The sequence below is a fragment of the Ostrea edulis genome, chromosome 10, assembly GCF_947568905.1.
Source record: "Ostrea edulis chromosome 10, xbOstEdul1.1, whole genome shotgun sequence".
Lineage (NCBI taxonomy): Eukaryota > Metazoa > Mollusca > Bivalvia > Ostreida > Ostreidae > Ostrea > Ostrea edulis.
This window is the reverse complement of record NC_079173.1, coordinates 2,097,911-2,109,985: the sequence shown is the minus strand read 5'-3', so window position 1 is coordinate 2,109,985 and position 12,075 is coordinate 2,097,911. Positions and strand designations below refer to the sequence as shown.

Below are 12,075 nucleotides of genomic sequence, written 5' to 3'. Positions count from 1 at the left end.
ATTTTACAATGAGTTGTATGACTCGTGGATATAACAATAAGTTGTATGACTCGTGGATATAACAATGAGTTGTATGACTCGCTGTAACAATGAGTTGTATGACCCGTGGATATAACAATAAGTTGTATGACTCGTGGATATAACAATGAGTTGTATGACTTGTGGATATAACAATAAGTTGTATGACTCGTGGATATAACAAGGAGTTGTATGACTCGCTGTAACAATGAGTTGTATGACCCGTGGATATAACAATAAGTTGTATGACTCGTGGATATAACAATGAGTTGTATGACTTGTTGATATAACAATGAGTTGTATGACTCGTGGATATAACAAGGAGTTGTATGACTCACTATAACAATGAGTTGTATGACTCGCTATAACAATGATTTGTATGACACGCTATAACAATGAGTTGTATGACTTGTAAATATAACAATAAGTTGTATGACTCACTATAACAATGAGTTGTATGACTCGTGGATATAACAATGAGTTGTATGACTCGTGAATATAACAATGAGTTGTATGACTCACTATAACAATGAGTTGTATGACTCGCTATAACAATGAGTTGTATGACTCGTGGATATAACAATGAGTTGTATGACTCGTGGATATAACAATGATTTGTATGACTCGTGGATATAACAATGATTTGTATGACTCGTGGATATAACAATGATTTGTATGACTCGTGGATATAACAATAAGTTGTATGACTAGCTATAACAAGGAGTTGTATGACTCGTGGATATTACAATGAGTTGTATGACTCGTGGATATAACAATAAGTTGTATGACTCGCTATAACAATGAGTTGTATGACTCGTGAATATAACAATAAGTTGTAAGACTCGTGGATATAACAAGGAGTTGTATGACTCGTGGATATAACAATGAGTTGTATGACTCGTGGATATAACAATGAGTTGTATGACTTGTGGATATAACAATGAGTTGTATGACTCACTATAACAATGAGTTGTATGACTTGTGGATATAACAATGAGTTGTATGACTCGTGGATATACCCCCATCTTTCTCTATTTCCGTAAATTTAAACACTTCCCAGTGATAGACGATTACAGATATAGTCTGATTTTGCTTTACATGTTTTGAAATTTTTATCTCGTCCCTATCGTCAGAGCTTTCCTCTAGCCGTTTATATTGATAGTTTTACCTCGTCCCTATCATCAGAGCTTTCCTCTAGCCGTTTATAACGAATCTGAACATCCCAGCAAAGTTCGATGACTCCTTTAACAAGCAACGACAGGAACAAATGAACGTGGAGTTTAATTCTCTGTTGTATCCGGAGCTGCCTGCAGAGGATAAACAAAATCTCTAACGTAATCATCTCTAGAGATACCTCTCTAACAAAATTATCTGATGATATAATTATCTGTAAAGACTAGAGAGACATCTATAATAAAATTATCTGTAGAGAGAACTTTCTAATATATGCATCTATAGTGAAAACTCTATAATGTAATTATCTTTAGAGAAAACTCTATAATTTAATTATCTGTAGAGAGAGCTCTCTAATGTGATTATCTGTGGAGAAAACTCTATAATGTAATAATCTGTAGAGAACTCTTTAATATAATTCTCTGTGGAAAAAACTCTAATGCAAGGTGAAGATAACGAACAGTGATCAATCTCATAACTCCTACAAGCAATACAAAATAGATAGTTGGGCAAACACGGACCCCTGGACACACCAGAGGTGGGATCAGGTGCCTAGGAGGAGTAAGCATCCCCTGTTGACCGGTCACACCCGCCGTGAGCCCCATATCCTGATCAGGTAATGTAATTATCTGTAGAGAACCCTGTAATATAATTATCTGTAGAGAAGTCTGTAATGAATTATCTGTAGAGAACTCTCTGATGTAATTGTCTGTAGAGAAACGTCTTTAATGTAATTGTCTGTAGAGAGACCTCTCTAATGTAATTGTCTGTAGAGAGACCTCTCTATTGTAATTGTCTGTAGAGAGTTCTCTAATGTAATTATCTGTAGAGAGAACTCAGCAATGTAATTGTCTGTAGAGAACTCTCTAATGTAATTATCTGTAGAGAGACCTCTAATGTAATTATCTGTAGAGAACTATCTAATATAATTATCTGTAGAGAACTCTCTAATATAATTGTATGTAGAGAACTCTCTAATGAAATTGTCAGTAGAGAGAAAAATAAATTAAAATAGATTTAACATGATAATAATGAATTAATTAGATTAACATCAGATTAATCAGCTTAGCTTAATGTTACAGTGTAAAACATAAAGTTGACTAGACTGGTTATTGTGTTTAATGTATCATTATGAGGTCCCTCAAATTAGCATGTAGTCCTGTCTAGTTTGATTTCATTTTATTGTTGAAAAATTTATATGCAAACATTTATGACATGACTCAGCAAGGAATTATACAAATCTTTAATGAACAAAATCCTTTTGCAGCACAAAATGATAGGTTGACTTCACTCAGAAAGCTATAAAGAATATCTCATGGCAGACAGATTATTGGAATGGAATTTAAATCTTTTTGTTTTGATCTGAAGCACCTTCACACACAGAAACATTGCCTACCTGTAAAGAAGAAACAGGACAATGGACGAACACAACAGGAGAATCCCCGCGCTGTTAAAGGCGATCCTTACGGCTGTAACTTTCTTGAAAAACTGGAAAAAAAAGATGTGAAGAAAAACTTTTATGCACATAAACATCAACTGACCCACATTAATTAAGGTATTGTGGGTTCGCTTACCACCAGGGATTAATATTCTGGCGATTGGAGGGACATTATTTCAGATGTCCATGATTTGATGTCCATGATTTGATGTTCATGATTTGATGTCCATGATTTGATGTTCATGATTTGATGTTCGTGATTTGATGTTCATGATTTGATGTTCATGATTTGATGTCCATGATTTGATGTCCATGATTTGATGTCCATGATTTGATGTCCATGATTTGATGTTCGTGATTTGATGTTCGTGATTTGATGTTCGTGATTTGATGTTCATGATTTGATGACCATGATTTGATGTTCGTGATTTGATGTTCATGATTTGATCTTCATGATTTGATGTTCGTGATTTGATGTTCGTGATTTGATGTTCGTGATTTGATGTTCATGATTTGATGTTCATGATTTGATGTTCGTGATTTGATGTTCGTGATTTGATGTTCGTGATTTGATGTTCATGATTTGATGTTCGTGATTTGATGTTCATGATTTGATGTCCATGATTTGATGTTCATGATTTGATGTTCGTGATTTGATGTTCATGATTTGATGTTCATGATTTGATGTCCATGATTTGATGTCCATGATTTGATGTCCATGATTCGATGTCCATGATTTGATGTTCGTGATTTGATGTTCGTGATTTGATGTTCGTGATTTGATGTCCATGATTTGATGTCCATGATTTGATGTCCATGATTTGATGTCCATGATTTGATGTTCGTGATTTGATGTTCGTGATTTGATGTTCGTGATTTGATGTTCATGATTTGATGTTCATGATTTGATGTTCGTGATTTGATGTTCATGATTTGATGTCCATGATTTGATGTCCATGATTTGATGTTCATGATTTGATGATTTGATGTTCATGATTTGATGTTCATGATTTGATGTTCGTGATTTGATGTTCATGATTTGATGTTCATGATTTGATGTTCATGATTTGATGTTCATGATTTGATGTCCATGATTTGATGTCCATGACTTGATGTTCATGATTTGATGATTTGATGTTCATGATTGCATGTTCATGATTTGATGTTCATGATTTGATGTCCATGACTTGATGTTCATGATTTGATGATTTGATGTTCATGATTGTATGTTCATGATTTGATGTTCGTGATTTGATGTTCGTGATTTGATGTTCATGATTTGATGTTCATGATTACCTGTTTAACATTAAAGAGTCGATGTTCGCTAACTACCCTCTGTTCATGGTGCATCATTCGCTACCCAGAGTTCCGTGAGTTACTCGCATTATAAATAAGTAATTTATTTCCAATTTTGGGCCCAGAGGGCATACAAAGTTCATATGCATAAATTATCTAAAAGATAGATGAAAAATAAAATTTACAAGTTCATGATCAATCGACTTTCCTTAGTTACTATATGATGATATTGTCACGTGATTCCAAGCGTTGACGAATTGTAAATTACGCCTGCGAGACGTGCCCTCTGATGAGAGAATGCATGGTGCGTATGAATTTATGTGCATGCGTTCTAATTGTACCAAAAATTAACAATTTCCTGATCCAATCTCTTTAATTGCGTATTCAATGCATAACGAACATATTTCATATCTAATAAATGGATAATGGAGTTTTCGTAATCATTTACCACACATGTCTTAAGAAAATTAGATTTTTCTTATCTTCATCAAAGGCCGATAACTCTTCCAAAAAGTCTTCAGTGGAATGAGATCGGCTTTTAATCATTTACCAATCCAGTGAGCCTATCCCACTCTCTTCACTGTTAACAATAAACATCTATTTTAATTTAGATCATTCAAAATTGGACAATTTCCTTTCATCTATATCTAGGAATACCTTTAGTGATAGGGAGACGCTCCCGTAATTCATTTCTTGTTACTCACTTCCGCCCCTGCCCGAGGTTGAAATCACGTTCTCCTGAATTCTAATCTTTTAGCACCGTGAGACCAGCGCGCTAGACCGCTCGACCATCTAGGCAAGTCATAAAATACACGACTAGCTTTTCACATTTGACATTCACATTCTCGCCACGCTGTCATACTCTAAACAGTCAGTGAAATTGGAGAGAGAGAGAGAGAGAGAGAGAGAGAGAGAGAGAGAGAGAGAGAGAGAGAGAGCTCACATGATGTACATGTGATAGTCCTATGTCTGTTTGAAGCTCAGTTGATGCAATCCTATTAACACGATATGCATGTAGTTTAACCCTGGATCCTATATAGACAAAAATCAAGACTAGATTTAAATTTTTAATTAGAGTAAATGCACCGCATGCCAAACTACCAAACTGGTGGTACGTAATACGTGTAAGATAAGTATGAACCTATTAACCTTTAACCTTTACAATGCAGATAAATGTAAAATGTATGATAAGATGAACTTATTAACCTTTACAATGAAAGGTGAAGATAACGAACAGTGACCAATCTCATAACTCCTATAAGTAATACAAAATAGATAGTCGGGCAAACACGGACCCTTGGATATACCAGAGGTGGGATCAGGATCCTAGGAGGAGTAAGCACCCCCTGTTGACCGGTCACACCCGCTGTGAGCCCTATATCTTGATCAGATAAACGGAGTAATCCGTAGTTAATACAGATAAATGAGACTCACGTCGATTCTGTCCTGCAGACCTTTCACATTCAGACACTGGTCGTAGTCCGTGTGTGTCACCCAAACTCCATTCTCCGTGCAATTTTTCGTGGCTCTGGCTGAAAAGGAAACATAGCGATCAGTCGACTTCAAAGACTCAATTCGTTTTTACACCGTGATGCTCAGATCAATTCGTTTTTACACCGTGGTGGTCAGTGGTCAGACCAATTCGTTTTATACCGTGGCGGTCAGACCAATTCGTTTAATACCACGGCCAGGTAGTGCTCAGACCAATTCGTTTTTATAGCGTGGCGGTCAGACCAATTCGCTTTATAGCGTGGTGGTCAGACCAATTCGCTTTATAGCGTGGCGGTCAGACCAATTCCTTGTTATAGCGTGGCGGTCGATCAATTCCTTGTTATAGCGTGGCGGTCAGACCAATTCCTTGTTATAGCGTGGCGGTCAGACCAATTCCTTGTTATAGCGTGGCGGTCAGATCAATTCCTTGTTATAGCGTGACGGTCAGATCAATTCCTTGTTATAGCGTAGCGGTCAGACCAATTCCTTGTTATAGCGTGGCGGTCAGATCAATTCCTTGTTATAGCGTGGCGATCAGATCAATTCCTTGTTATAGCGTGGCGGTCAGACCAATTCCTTGTTATAGCGTGGCGGTCAGACCAATTCCTTGTTATAGCGTGGCGGTCAGATCAATTCCTTGTTATAGCGTGGCGGTCAGATCAATTCCTTGTTATAGCGTGGCGGTCAGACCAATTCCTTGTTATAGCGTGGCGGTCAGACCAATTCCTTGTTATAGCGTGGCGGTCAGATCAATTCCTTGTTATAGCGTGGCGGTCAGATCAATTCCTTGTTATAGCGTGGCGGTCAGATGAGTTCGATCATCAGTGGTCAGATAGAACTTTTGATTATCAGACCCGGGTTCGAATCCCGTTCTGGTTCATTGTATTTTCTCCCTTCCATTTACATTTGGTGTCAGTCCCTGGAACTGGCAGGCAAAAATGCCTACCAGGGGATTAATATCCTCGGTTGAAGTGTGAAGACATTTAAGTAGGGAGGAATGTGGCGATCAAAAAATTTGATCGCTGGCGACCAGAGAGCACAGTTATTAGAGCACTTGATTACAGCAGGGATGTGACAGAATTTCCTCAGAAATCAGTGGAAAACTGGTCAAAAAGGGAGGAAAACACCTCACCCTACCTGGAAAAAAATCATTTCCTGCCACTTTAGATCAAATCCAGAGTGTTTAATTTTTTGGAAAATTGAGCAAATCAGAGGATTTCCTCTGAAAAGAGGAAAAATCACAGCCCTGCTACAGATTCAGGGGACAAAATCACAGCCCTGCTACAGATTCAGGGGACAAAATCACAGCCCTGCTACAGATTCAGGGGACAAAATCACAGCCCTGCTACAGATTCAGGGGACAAAATCACAGCCCTGCTACAGATTCAGGGGACAAAATCACAGCCCTGCTACAGATTCAGGGGACAAAATCACAGCCCTGCTACAGATTCAGGGGACAGGGTTGGATTGCCGTTCTGGTACGTTATATTTCGATGCCTGTTACAGTGCAGACGGACGGTACAAATGTAACATAAAAAAGTACAGTATATTAGTACATAGTTGGTATCCTGTAACAAAACTTCTTCATCATTTCTACAATACATCTCCGCGTAGATTGTCTGTTACTTGTTTATCTAAAATGAGAACAAGAGAGATTCTCTGGCCATGTGAGAGTCAGTTACAGCGTGACTCGTTATAAGTAAGAGTAGTTTAATATGGAACATTATGTGAGAGAAGTTTAATATGGAACATTATGTGAGAGTAGTTTAATATGGAACATTATGTGAGAGTAGTTTATCATGGAACATTATGTGAGAGTAGTTTAATATGGAACATTATGTGACAGTAGTTTAATATGGAACATTATGTGACAGCAGTTTAATATGGAACATTATGTGACAGTAGTTTAATATGGAACATTATGTGAGAGTAGTTTAATATGGAACATTATGTAAGAGTAGTTTAATATGGAACATTATGTGACAGTAGTTTAATATGGAACATTATGTGACAGTAGTTAAATATGGAACAGTAGTTTAATATGGGACATTATGTGACAGTAGTTTAATATACAACATTATGTAAGAGTAGTTTAATATGGAACATTATGTGACAGTAGTTTAATATGGAACATTATGTAAGAGTAGTTTCATATGGAACATTATGTGACAGTAGTTTAATATGGAACATTATGTGAGAGTAGTTTATCATGGAACATTATGTGAGAGTAGTTTAATATGGAACATTATGTGACAGTAGTTTAATATGGAACATTATGTGACAGCAGTTTAATATGGAACATTATGTGACAGTAGTTTAATATGGAACATTATGTGAGAGTAGTTTAATATGGAACATTATGTGACAGTAGGTTAATATAGAACATTATGTAAGAGTAATTTAATATGGAACATTATGTGAGAGTAGTTTAATATGGAACATTATGTAAGAGTAGTTTAATATGGAACATTATGTGACAGTAGTTTAATATGGAACATTATGTGACAGTAGTTAAATATGGAACAGTAGTTTAATATGGGACATTATGTGACAGTAGTTTAATATACAACATTATGTAAGAGTAGTTTAATATGGAACATTATGTGACAGTAGTTTAATATGGAACATTATGTAAGAGTAGTTTCATATGGAACATTATGTAAGAGTAGTTTCATATGGAACATTATGTAAGAGTAGTTTAATATGGGACATTATGTGAGAGTAGTTTAATATGGAACATTATGTGGGAGTAGTTTAATATGAAAAATTACGTGAGAGTAGTTTAATATGGAACATTATGTGACAGTAGTTTAATATGGAACATTATGTGACAGTAGTTTAATATGGAATATTATGTGACAGTAGTTTAATATGGAGCATTATGTGACAGTAGTTTAATATGGAACATTATGTGAGAGTAGTTTAATATGGAACATTATGTGAGAGTAGTTTAATATGGAACATTATGTGAGAGTAGTTTAATATGGAACATTATGTGAGAGTAGTTTAATATGGAACATTATGTGACAGTAGTTTAATATGGAACATTATGTGAAAGTAGGTTAATATAGAACATTATGTAAGAGTAATTTAATATGGAACATTATGTGAGAGTAGTTTAATATGGAACATTATGTAAGAGTAGTTTAATATGGAACATTATGTGACAGTAGTTTAATATGGAACATTATGTGACAGTAGTTAAATATGGAACAGTAGTTTAATATGGGACATTATGTGACAGTAGTTTAATATACAACATTATGTAAGAGTAGTTTAATATGGAACATTATGTGACAGTAGTTTAATATGGAACATTATGTAAGAGTAGTTTCATATGGAACATTATGTAAGAGTAGTTTAATATGGAACATTATGTAAGAGTAGTTTAATATGGGACATTATGTGAGAGTAGTTTAATATGGAACATTATGTAAGAGTAGTTTAATATGGAACATTATGTGACAGTAGTTTAATATGGAACATTATGTGACAGTAGTTAAATATGGAACATTATGTGACAGTAGTTTAATATGGAACATTATGTGAGAGTAGTTTAATATGGAACATTATGTGAAAGTAGTTTAATATAGAACTTTATGTGAGAGTAGTTTAATATAGAACATTATGTAAAAGTAGTTTGATATGGAACATTATGTAAGAGTAGTTTAATATGGAACATTATGTAAGAGTAGTTTAATATGGGACATTATGTGAGAGTAGTTTAATATGGAACATTATGTGGGAGTAGTTTAATATGAAACATTACGTGAGAGTAGTTTAATATGGAACATTATGTAAGAGTAGTTTAATATGGAACATTATGTGACAGTAGTTTAATATGGAACATTATGTGACAGTAGTTAAATATGGAACATTATGTGACAGTAGTTTAATATGGAACATTATGTGAGAGTAGTTTAATATGGAACATTATGTGAAAGTAGTTTAATATAGAACTTTATGTGAGAGTAGTTTAATATAGAACATTATGTAAAAGTAGTTTGATATGGAACATTATGTAAGAGTAGTTTAATATGGAATAATATGTGAGAGTAGTTTAGTATGGAACATTATGTGAGAGTAGTTTAATATGGAACATTATGTAAGAGTAGTTTAATATGGAACATTATGTAACAGTAGTTTAATATGGAACATTATGTGAGAGTAGTTTAATATGGAACATTATCTGAGAGTAGTTTAATATGGAACATTATGTGACAGTATTTTTATATGGAACAGTAGTTTAATATGGGACATTATGTGACAGTAGTTTAATATACAACATTATGTGAGAGTAGTTTAATATGGAATATTATGTAAGAGTAGTTTAATATGGAACATTATGTAGGAGTAGTTTAATATGGAACATTATGTAAGAGTAGTTTAATATGGAACATTATGTAAGAGTAGTTTAATATGGATCATTATGTAAGAGTAATTAGATTTGGATTGATTGATGTTTTCCGCCACACTCAACAATTTTTCAGTTATCTGGTGGCGCCCAGTTTTTCATTGGCGGAAGAGAAAACCCAGATACGATGTACCTGGGAAGAGACCACCGACCTTCCGAAAGTAAACTGGGAAACTTTCTCACTTACCGGCGTGAGCGGGATTCGAACCCGCGCCTACAGAGGTGAGAGACTGTGTGATTTTGAGCGCAATGCTCTAACCACTAATTGGATTTGGAACATCATGTAAGAGTTGTTAGATTTGGAACATTATGTAAAAGTAATTAGATTTGGAACATTGTGTGAGAGTAATTAGATTTGGAACATTATGTAAGAGTAGTTTAATTTGGAACATTATGTAAGAGTTGTTTGATGTGGAACATTGTGTAAGAGTTGTTTGATTTGGAACATTATGTAAAAGTTGTCTGCTGTGGAACATTGTGTTAGAGTAGTTTAATTTGGAACATTATGTAAAAGTTGTTTGATGTGGAACATTATGTAAGAGTTGTTTGGTTTGGAACATTAAGTAACTACACTATTAAATTTTCTCATGTATATCATATTGAAAGACACATAGCTATTAGGAAGAATTGCATGGAACAATTTGAGGGAAAATGGAAATTGTTTAAAAAACTGAATGAATGATTTTATATTACATTGTGTATAAGAATAGTATAGGCATAGATGCTACATTAAATCAGCATAATTTGTGCATGAACATGATGAATATATATTTCTACTGATTTTGATACCAAACTTGTAAGACTTTTGGATTGTGCACAGGATAAATAGAACAACATAACCTGTGTTGGCAATTTTCCCCCTTATTTTTATGTATTTGTTGAGCAGCCAGAGTAATTTTTCCCTCTATCTTCTACTCTTTACTTCTATCTTTGGTATGAAAGTCTATCATAAGTGTGAAAGTGAGTGTTTGTGTAAATAGCATTGAGTTCCCAAACCCGCTGGTCAGGTTGGGATATAGGGGCAGTTGTAAAAAGCCTGACTAAAAGAATTGAATAAATGTGTTGAACCATAAAAATCTCTCGTTACCAGTCTACAACAGACCTCGGTGATATCTCTGTTTTTATCAGATCGTCCTTGCGTTTCTCCCATTTAGAACAACATTATTGAATCCTTGAAATGATAACAGAGATCGTGTCCTTGTTCTTCAAATTCTACAGCACTGACACAAGTGTTGTTATACTGTTTGTAAGTTAATGATATTAACATCACGGTCTTCGTATCACGTGTTCATAATTTCCTATCCTCCTTGCACGTGTCTGGTTGAGGTTTCCAACTGTTCGTGAGAGGGTGTTGAAGAGTTCTTAAGACTTGAGATTTAAGTTTGTTTTTTTCAAATTTAGAACTGATATATATATATTACCTGACAAGTGTACTTATTAGAGGATAAAATATTCTCGTTATTGGATTTAAAGTTCAGGTGAATTCTTACAAAGTTCAGAAAATAAATTAACAAACGATTGAACTGATAACTACAGTCGGTTATAAAGAAATACTATGGCGACCTGTATCCGGTTATAGAGGATCACTAAAGTACCATGTACCCGGTTATAACAAATCATTAAGGACGTCCTGTACCCGGTTATAGCGAAATATTAAGGACGTCCTGTATCCGGTTATAACAAATCATTAAGGACGTCCTGTACCCGCTTATAGCGAATTATTAAGGACGTCCTGTATCCGATTATAGCGCATTACTAAAAGAGCCCTGTATCCGGTTATAGCGGATTATCAAGGACGTCCTGTACCCAGTTATAGCAAACAACCGATGACGTACTATATAGCTTCATTATGATATTTATTCAGTGAGTTATTCGTCATTTTGTGACTTCGTTATAAGCAGGAATTCGTTATATTCAGTGAGTTATTCATTAGTCTATCACTTCGTTATAAGCAGGAATTCGTTGTATTCAGTGAGTTATTCATTACTCTATCACTTCGTTATAAGCAGGAATTCATTATATTCAGTGAGTTAATCGTTATAAGCAGGAATTCGTTATATTCAGTGAGTTATTCATTACTCTATCACTTCGTTATAAGCAGGAATTCGTTGTATTCAGTGAGTTATTCATTACTCTATCACTTCGTTATAAGTAGGAATTCGTTGTATTCAGTGGGTTATTCATGACTCTATCACTTCGTTATAAGCAGGAATTCGTTGTATTCAGTGAGTTATTCATGACTCTA

At 34.8% G+C, this 12,075-nt stretch overlaps 1 pseudogene; it reads right to left on the bottom strand.

Annotated features, from left to right (window-relative positions):
* Window positions 1-12,075, bottom strand: part of LOC125666498 (uncharacterized) — an 82,015-nt pseudogene that overhangs the window by 17,523 nt on the left and 52,417 nt on the right.